General features: G+C 33.4%; 2 long non-coding RNA genes across 2 annotated transcripts; both read right to left on the bottom strand.

Moving 5' to 3' along the window:
* Positions 1–898: 898 nt before the first annotated feature.
* Positions 899–4,732, bottom strand: LOC128552131 (uncharacterized). The gene is made up of 4 exons (XR_008368979.1): positions 4,607–4,732; positions 2,180–2,311; positions 1,907–1,984; positions 899–1,106 (listed from the first exon to the last, which is right to left on the bottom strand). It is a non-coding gene; the product is annotated as an uncharacterized LOC128552131 (long non-coding RNA).
* A 585-nt stretch (positions 4,733–5,317) lies between these two features.
* On the bottom strand, positions 5,318–9,168 carry LOC128552130 (uncharacterized). The gene is made up of 3 exons (XR_008368978.1): positions 8,756–9,168; positions 7,949–8,071; positions 5,318–5,444 (listed from the first exon to the last, which is right to left on the bottom strand). It is a non-coding gene; the product is annotated as an uncharacterized LOC128552130 (long non-coding RNA).
* Between the last annotated feature and the right edge of the window lie 1,036 nt (positions 9,169–10,204).

Here is a 10,204-nt window from a genome sequence, read left to right as displayed (position 1 = left end):
TTTCTGTCCCCATCATCCACTCGAATATCTGGTAAAACGTAACCAATAAAGATTGTTTTAAATACCGCAGATGAAAAAAAATTTGGGAAAACCAGGTATATAAATGGGGACAAATTTTATTAACTTGTGTTTTTTAGTTTTTACAACTGGGAAATATTTTTGGGGTTGAGATTTTTTATGCATTCGGTAGTACTATTTCATTCAGCAATGTAAAAAAACACACAAATTTCAAAAATATCACAATGTCGATGGTTTAAAGCAAGTATATTTTAATCGGGATAGTAAACTTGTGTACTGCTTCATGTACAGAAAGCATGTACAGTTTTCAGCATATTGCTGGAACAAGTAATTGCTTCATTTTAGATATTCCTCTTATAGAAAGTATGACTCATTCCGGTACACCTTACTCATTCTCGCATACCAGAGGTCTACCATGGTTCCTCGGAATTTTGACGAACCTCTGATGGACAAGAATGACTTTACTCAGAAACTCTTATTTATTTAAATAAATAGAAATACGTCATTAATTGAATATGACGTTTACATTTTATGCCAGTTCTACCAAAATGGAACTGCAATAAAACACATCCATTTTACTGCAACACGAAAAAAAGAACGTTAAATATTGTGTTGTTAACTATGCAAGTTGTCTAACCCCAGTGAAATTTAATTGTCATTTTTCTACAGTGTTGCATGAAACTTGTACCGTATATAAAATCTGGAAAGTAGATGTATGTCATACATCCATCTGTACCTATTCAGTAATAAAACCCCGTAACGTGATCAAATCTAGTCTTTTTGGTGAATACTATGTACATTTCTAACTGAGTTTTAAATACCAGTGGAATAATAAAGTTGTTCTTACAAGTTAAACAATTTGTTTTGATACTCTCAGATACATTATTACGTCAATAAAATCAGGGAAAACTAAGCACCTTGGCAAACTCCAGACTGGTTCTGGTATCCTGTTTCACAAGAACAAACGGCGCTTCCAAGTACATTCACACAAACGGACTTTTCTTTTAGACATACAACTTGTTCTGTGGAGCATTCATCTATATCAGTGTCACAAAGTGTGCCGGCCCATCCAGGATTGCAAACACAACCTAAAATAAACACCGGGAACTTACCAAAAATAAATTATATTTTATCAAAATCTAAAAAATACAAGATTTTTCTATAATGTAAAGTATATGCTTGCATTTTATGACACGGTTCGTTCACTCCACTTCTAACACCCTACCACTTAATGGGTGAATCACCGTCGTTTATATGACTGAAAAACTGTTGAAAAAAAAAACGTTAAACCTGAACACACACTTAATCGGTGAATCTGTAGCAGCAAGATGTATTCCCGTCAGGTACTTAAACTTATATTTAAATAAAAGATAGAGGGTAAGCATAGATCTTATACAAGTCGTTTTTCAGTGAGCTATCGCTTTTGCTCTGACTCTTAACAACATATGACAATTTTTCAGCTTGAGAGGGTGAGGAAAGGCCGAGGTGCGTGCGTGCATTTTGGTATAACCAACGGTCTTTCAAAAGCTGCCAGACTGAGTGCAGTTTCCTAAACTGACAGAATTCTTCAAGCTTGAACTCCACTGCAGTGTGAGACATATGATTCGAGGCCAGTGATCTTTACCATTGAGTCACCCAGACTTCTGCCAATAGTCTAAATAACCTTTGTAAGAGACTGCGTCTATTACGAGAACAGAGTCCAGATTTTGCCCTAAAGCTTCCTATACCGGGTCTTTCAAGGTAAACTTTACTGTATTATTTAGTACCACTTTTTGATTGCATTTGAATCTATAAAATGATATGAGTGATATTTTCAAATAACAAGAATAGAAACAGTAGAAAAGTAGAATCCACGACAGCATTGAAAAACAAAATTTTATCACTTTACCAGTCCTCTTGTCACAAATTCCATGTAAGCAACTACAGGTCTTCAAACAGTTCCGTCCATAGTGATAATCATCACATTCTGTAATAAAATATTTTCAAATGTATTTCTTTTTGGAGAACTACTTTGGTTTTTTACCGAAAATTGGGATCGTATTCCTTTCAAGGTGTACTAACAAATGTTTATTATCTGTAAACTATAAAAAAAATATGAGAAACCTGTATGCACAACAATTTTCTCCAATTTATACAACTACATGCATCTAACATTTGAAACCTGAGCATGTGCGTCCGTCATTTTCCAAATGTTTTCCATCTGGACATTCACACAAGTATGATCCTTCCGTATTTGTACACGTGGCATCTGCGTCGCATTTGTTTTCATCATCGTCAGTACATTCATTAATATCTAGAAATAAATTATTATTGTTTAAAAGGTCAATATTTTAATACTTGAATACAAATTTTGTTACGTCTTGTTATTCTGTTCTAACATAGCTTGTTATATCTGTCGCTTGAATCGGGTCTGAAATTATTATATTAGGGAAAGGACATACATTAGTAAAAGACATTTACAATGTACTTGAAAACAGAGTATCCTAGAATAAAATCCGGACTAGTCATACGGAAACAAAAATCATCCTACAAATTAATTGCAATACATGTGTTAATCCACAAGATCGGAAAATTTGCACATGTCTAAAGATCAAATACACTTTTTAAAAATGTTTACATGCTACAAAATTTCAAGCAAAGTCTTAAAATTAGCTTGAAATTTGCGAATACCTTTAATTCTGTGCAAATATCTTACAAAATATTCACAAGGCCAATAGAAAATTTCTCCATTTACGACTAAGCTTCATTAAATTCTATATTGTAGTAAAAAAGAAATCGTTCCAGATACAGTATGACGATTTGCTCGAGGGCACACGTTCTCAAGGCAGTCCAGCAAAACATGATCCAATTGTAATGATTATCCGAATTATTTAAGTTATCGCGAGGTTTCAAAATGTAAATTTTCAAACATGCTGATCTACCTGTGACAACTGAATATAAACACTATTTTATTCCTTCTTTCACTTTTAGATAGGGACAGGAGACTTGAAAAAACTGAAACGATTATATATAACTTGTAACACTCCCTGGCTCGTGGAGTTTGCTTTTTCCGCGTTACTACCGGCACAAATATTTACCCTGAGTGGAAAATCGCGATGATTTTTCACATTGAATCACTACGGAAGACTGATAAATCGCGATGATTTTGTAAGGCCCCGCGATCTTATATAGATAAAGTGTCCGCGGCGACTCGCGATGAAAAATCTCAGCGGGTCGCGTTGAATTGCGATGGATCTTGGCGAGTCACCGGCAGTCACCGCGAAATCCAGGTAAAGTTTGCTAAGGCGCACACTTCTACACTTAATGAATGATTTTACGAACTATTTGCAACCGCGTTTATTGCAAATATCTAAAAAAAAAAACTAATTAATGTATCTTTATAAAATTTTATTTTAATCAAATACTTTTTATAACTTAAATGCAATAATATTTAAAATGATAATTTTACTTTAATCACGAACACGTAGACTATAATAGGAATTAAAATAAAGGTGCGCCGTTATTACAAATCTAGTCTTTTAAAGATCATTTCATCTCATAATATTCATGTAATTACTTAAAATTTAGTAAATAATAAATCTTTAATTGTGAAATGTAAATATTGTAATAATTTTGGTTTGTTTTTGCCCAATTAATGTAAATTCTGTTATTGTATTTATACATGTATCTAGCGGACTGTCACATTACATTCACCGACTTAATCTTAAAAGTGCGTAGACTGTTCGTATTGTTGTTTAAAGCAGCAGCATACATATCATTTATCTAAGAGAGGTTCTTTGATATATATTCAATTTATCAGTTTTGACATTTCTTGTACAGGTGAAACTCAATAATCTCATTTTACCCTGTTGTGTTATATTTCAATAGCTATGCATGATTGTACGTTTATGATAAAACATTTAAACGTTCTTCTGTAAGGTTTTTACGTAAATAAAAATATAATAACACTGATATGACATTTTTTATTATTTTATTATTATGATACTAAAAAAAATCAAGTTTTCACTATATGCAGATATTTACTTTTACATTATACGGCCACATTGAAACACAAATTTAATATATTATAAATTGTAATACAAACAATGCATTATTTTACATAAAGAAAGTTGTTATCAAAACTTGTCAGTAGATAAATTTTACATAAATATGAAAATACATGTAACTGAAATAATCTATGCAAAATATGTTTTAAAATATTATTATTATTAAAGGTTAGGATAAGCCATTTACTTTTCATTTTTCCTCCAAATAATTATGTTGAATTCCTGTCAGTTTATATGCATTCTACACCGTATATAGCATTAATTTTATATTGTCATTCTCTTACCTGTAAATCGCGGCGATCTGCCGCAATTCACAGCGAACCACCGGCCACTTCACCGCGATGCCCTGTGATATGTCTTCGCAATACACCGCAATCGCGGTGGAAGCTGTAGAATATATAACGGGGATGCAGGAAAAAATGCGCATACCCGCGGCTCATAAACGTGTCCAAGCTAGGATTCAATCGCGGGGAAGCGCGGACTTTGAAAAATCCGTGAGCCAGGGATTGTATGTAGACAGAAATAAGTATTTGTTGTTTCACCTATACACGTTTCATTGTCAGGTTTGAGCTTATAGCCACTTCTGCAGCCGCACACCGCGTTATCAACATCTGGTAGGCAGAAATGCGAACAGGTGAGATTATAAATGGACAGGCAAGGGTCTGAAACTAATGGAAAACAAACAACTTGATGAGTCAAAGTAATAACATTGTTTTTCCCTAGAACATAATGCATTGCGAAATCAACGTTTTCCTGTTGCAAAGAGAATGGTCCTCTGATGTTACTTTTGCAGATTTTTGTCTAATTTTGAAACAATTATATCTTTTGTAGATTAGATGTTCCTTTGCTTTACTTTACTAAAAAAATTTATCCTATTTCATACAGACGGTTTTCCTTTGTAGAGTTCCTCTTAAGTTACTTTACGAACGATTTTGTAAAATTTACAAACAACATATGCCTCTATAAAGAAGTGTTTCTTTTTGGAATGTCTTTAACAAACGTTAGACTGTTCTACTGATTATAGATTATGTATAACTTTAAAATGCTATTAGAAATAAACAGGAATATAAAGTTGTATTGCATCATGAACTTTGTATTTCATTTTTACATTTTGTTAAGAAGTGTTCTTGACGTAGGATTTCATCACATCAATACCGAAAAAGCTTCGCCCGCTTTTCACCAATATAAACGCTTTCATAACTCTTCATTTTAAACGCTTAAACAGAAAAAAAGTTCAATTTTGTTTCACTTACGTTTTCTACATGTTTCTTCGGTCATCGTTAATACTGTATCCAAAATGACAAAAACAACTGTACTGGCCTTGGTTATTCACACATTTCTGTTCACAGCTAGATGTACCTAACTCGCATTCGTCTATATCTAAAGAAGATTTGATAAATCAACGGAAGGAATAAAGCTTTTCTTCTTGACCTGTGTTTTCGACTATAATATATAAATGTTCATTCTGAAGTCATATCTGTCAGAAAAATTCAATAAGGTTGCTGATCTGCATTCATACAAAACCAGAAAATGTACTTTCAATTTCCATGTACCTATGGTGAATTCTACATCAGCAGCAACATTTTACTATAATAGTATAAATGTATAGAGTCATAAAATCCCACAAAAGGTATCATGAATTTAAAGTTGAGGTAAAAAATATTTCCTGGGATTGTAGATCAATAACTACATGTATTTAGTTTTAAGAGATTTTATTATAATATTTTATAGTATTATCAATGCAGTCCTAAACTCATTGTTTCACCTTATAATTTTCTAAATGTGCCGCCATTCTTGACCTTGTCCTTGACCAGTTTTGTTTTTGTATTTTTTGCACAAGGATCCCACTGGAAATAAGTCTGATGACTTTATGGGCTATCCTTTGCATAACAATTCATACAAAATTTAACATAAATCTGTGGAAAAATGTAATCGGACTGGAATGATTATTTGTGATTACTTAAATGTGATAATTTCAATTTGAACTGTGCTAAATAGTGCAATGTTTGACCAGTGTCAGTTTTATAGTAATGTTTTATACGTAGATATGATATTATGATATTGTTATGCAGCAATAAATATATCTATCTATCTATCTATCTATCTATCTATAAGAAGATCATAGGAAAAAGGGAAATTCTTTGTTTTATTACCAAAAAGAATCATTGAATTTAGGAACAGAATTTATAGGAGCAAACTCAATCGGCAATGAAGATAGCCCGAAAGAGTTGAAGTGTACGTAAACTCAGGTTAACCCTAATTTTCGTTGGTAAAATAAATCTGATGAGTCCTGGAAAATATATAATTAGTAACTAGAAGGTGTCTTCAGTCAGGACTTTTTCTACTTTGTATACCATTTTATGAATTAATTTAATGACAGTTCTCGCTTGCAATTTCGATGAAACTTCTCGCATTTAAAACAAATATGCTAATTGGACCTGTGACTAAGTTTGTAAAACCCTTTCATTTTTATAAAAATAATACTTCAACTTTGGGAATGCAGTTTTCCGACAAGTAATTAATATTCCCATCGAAAGAAACCGTACATACCTTGTCGCACATTTGTTTTCATGCAGTTTTGAAAGAGATTTTAAATTAAGCCTTTCTCCGGAATCGCAGACAGACGTTGTTACTGCATTTAAGAATAAATCATGCTGGATTCTTCATACGGATAATCCGTTTTTTTTTTCTTTTTTCATTAGCCCTAGGGAGCTCCAGTTAAAAAAGATTAACAATTCGGATACTACTGCTTCATTTTAAGATTTGCAATTCTCTATTGATGACATTAGTTCAATTCCAAAATTTGTGACAAGAAAATAATTTTACTTTATTATCGTAAATTTCCTCAACTGGGGTGAGGATGTGCCCCAAGTAACATATTTTTGGATACATTTTTCTCAAATAATTGCAAGGGCGTTTAGTAATGATAAGGATTTCAATGAACGTAATGAATATATATTACAGATAAGCTCCTTCACAGGGCTACCGTTATTTAGGATTACGTTAATACTGAAGTTTGCTATCGTAATTCAGATTTTGTTTTTAAATTTAATAGTTACTGTAATTAATAGACACTTCAGCCATAATGTATACCAAAATCCGTTTTATCACGGGAATGCTGTTTACAATAATCGTAAAATTTGCGTCACAAACGTTTTATTTAAAGACGTTATAATCTAACAGGTTTTAGACACACCGCATGTTTGGTTCTCAACCCTTTTTACGGTGGTTAGAAACTACGCTCATCTCTTTGAGTGTGTCTGACAGAACAGACATATGACTCAGTTTGCTTCGTCAGATTCTTAAGGGTGATTCCCTTATTGCTCTGCTTTCTGCTGTCATTTAGTACATACGGGTTTGTTTTTTTTTCTCTTTTTTTTTGTTTTGGTTCTTAACGACAGCTATTTATATAAATCTTCAATAACACAATTTTGTTCTTTATGTTTTTCGTTTTGTCTTATTGTCTATGCTTCGAGCGTGTGTGTGAGTGTGCATGTTTGTCGTGTGGTCGGTTTCTGGAGGCTGCATGTTTGGAACATGATTTTCCCGGTTGAGTAATTATCCTTTTTTCATTCAAGAACAATAAAACGTGGAGTAAAAAACACATACGGAGCAACACACATCACATGAAACAGCTTTATCACTTAGCATATTGGAACGGTTCCAAAAGGTTAATGGCTTGAAATCCTCATATTTATCCTAAATTCGACATTTCAATCACACGCCTGGTTTGAATAATATTATAACACAAAGTAATTTTTTCAAAAGAAACATTTTGGTAATTTGAACTAAATACATGGTTATATCGTAGAACAATAGCAGTTATTTCTGTCATTCAGTGACAATGTTTCTCTTTAAGTTAGAATATCTTAACGTCTTATTACCCTCACAAGACCATTTGTCTTTTTTCGTGTATCCTTCTCTGCACCCACAGGAATAACCTCCAATTGCATTGATGCATTCTTGCGTACAATTATGCAGCAGCGGGTCTGGACATTCATCGGTATCTAAAATGTGTATCTTGATTTTCAATATCGTATTTCATAAACAAAAAATGACCTCTGAGACCGAGTGGTTAAGGTATCTGATTTCTTGACCATTTACAAAGTGTTTCGGAACTTTGCTTGGGTGAGGAATTCTACATACTTGCGTGCGGAAGGTATATGGTTCTACATAGGTGTCCGCACATGCTGAAACAATGCTGGATGAGAACTGATGTCATCATCGACCATCAAAAGCTTGAAAATCTGCGATATATCCAAATTGTGTGGATGTGACTTTTATCCAAACGAAAATAATACACAAAAAAAAATGTTAATCAGAATGACAATTTGCTTATTTTGCGTCGGTTTGAGTCACATCCAATGCGGATTTATGGCTTTGTTTGGTGGGAAGATGACGCTAGTGTCTCTAAATATTACATCCGGCTTAAAATCAAATTTCTTGAAAACTTTAAAATATGTTCGACCTATTGTAAATTATATGAATATTGAATAACAAGTGACTAGCAAATAGCAATTGTCACCAAAGGCGGGTCGAAATATTTGACTAACGAGTTTTTTTTTAAGCTTTCGGCAAGACTGTTATTAAATTTTGCAGTTATCAAACTATTTTTTAAAGAATAATTTCTAAATCTGCATTAACTAACTAGTATGTAAACTTTTTCATTTACAAGATTATGGTTAGGCTACCTCTGCAGTCTCCTTGATCTGTTTTGTAAAATCCTGCTCTACACTCACAGGTGTACAGTGGCGCCTGCGAGTTTGTTCCCCGAGTTTGCGTGATAACGCGAGCAACTCGCGTGTTGAAGGCGAAACGTGAAACGTGTTGCACGGTTAGAAACGCGTGCATAAACGAGAAATAGTTATTGCGCATGCTCAGCGTGCAGCGTGCGCTGCCGCGCAAATAAATGTTCCCCTGCGCATGCCCAGCGTGCCAAACCGAGAAGGTTAAATGCGCATGCCCAGCGTGCAAAACCGAGCAGTTTAAATACGCATGCTCAGCGTGCAATGGATTTAAGTGTTCATCGGCTTACTGTTCTAGTTTGAAAGATATATGATATTTCTTTCAAATTTTATTTTTGATTTGAAATTTATCTTTTTGATCATTTCGTAAAGATTTTTTTTTTTGTAAACAGTATACCCGAAAGTAGTGTAGACAGGATATAGTAGATATTGTCTACGTCATAAAAAGACGGCAGTTCCATGCTTATCAAAGCGGCGACCCTGAAAATCTATATCGCCAAGAATTTGGATTCGCATTCCATCAGTAAGTGTTGAAATGTAACTAAAGTTACGCTTGATTTTATTGAGCACTATGTACAGTATGATAAACACAAATATAAAATATAGCTTCAGTGTATCTCACATAATTTCGCGCATTTGAAAGATTTTTAATACAAGCGCGCAAATGTAATTACAATCAAATTGACTAACAGTGGTGACTTCCCTTTAATAACTTTACACCATTTGCTGTCAACGGAGGTGTTGTCGTCAGTTGTTGAAAATGTGAAATATTCATGTTGGTTTTACTAGTTCTGCGGTAGGTACTGTACCTCATTTTACTTTTTAAGTGTATGTGTTCCATTTTTCATGATGCTAAGCCTTCAAATAGTGATACCAGTGCTAACAGGGGCGTAGATCTATATTACTCTAAACAGCTAAACAGGCTGGTAACATTGCCCGATCGGGCTTATGACACAAAAAGTAATATTTCTTGAAAAATAATGAAGATATTTCTTTCAAACTTGGTCCATTTGTTAAGCATAACAAATGATACAAATTAGAATAAAAATAACTTCGTTGCCTTCCGTTTTGGTAGAATTATTTCCCCTTTTCAGATTTTTATGACGCATAATCTTTGAAGTCCAAAAAATCAATGTTCTAATGCTAAGTTTAAAACAAAAAAGGGTTAAATGGCTTTCTAATGCTCTAAATTATTGCGCTAGTACATGAATGTAAACATTTTACTCTGTTTTCACTTACAACATTATAGAGAAATGTTAGTCCTAAAAAAATTGCTCATACATCTGCACTAGAAACAAAGTATTTACCCTAAATATATAGAATAAAGGTATTGGCGCACAAGTTTGGAGCACTAGAAAGCCATTGAACCATTTTCTGTTTTAAACATTGCATTAA

The sequence above is a fragment of the Mercenaria mercenaria genome, unplaced genomic scaffold (genome assembly GCF_021730395.1).
Source record: "Mercenaria mercenaria strain notata unplaced genomic scaffold, MADL_Memer_1 contig_2068, whole genome shotgun sequence".
NCBI classification, from domain to species: domain Eukaryota; kingdom Metazoa; phylum Mollusca; class Bivalvia; order Venerida; family Veneridae; genus Mercenaria; species Mercenaria mercenaria.
The sequence above is the reverse complement of the archived record's forward strand: the minus strand, read 5'-3'. Positions and strand labels throughout refer to the sequence as shown.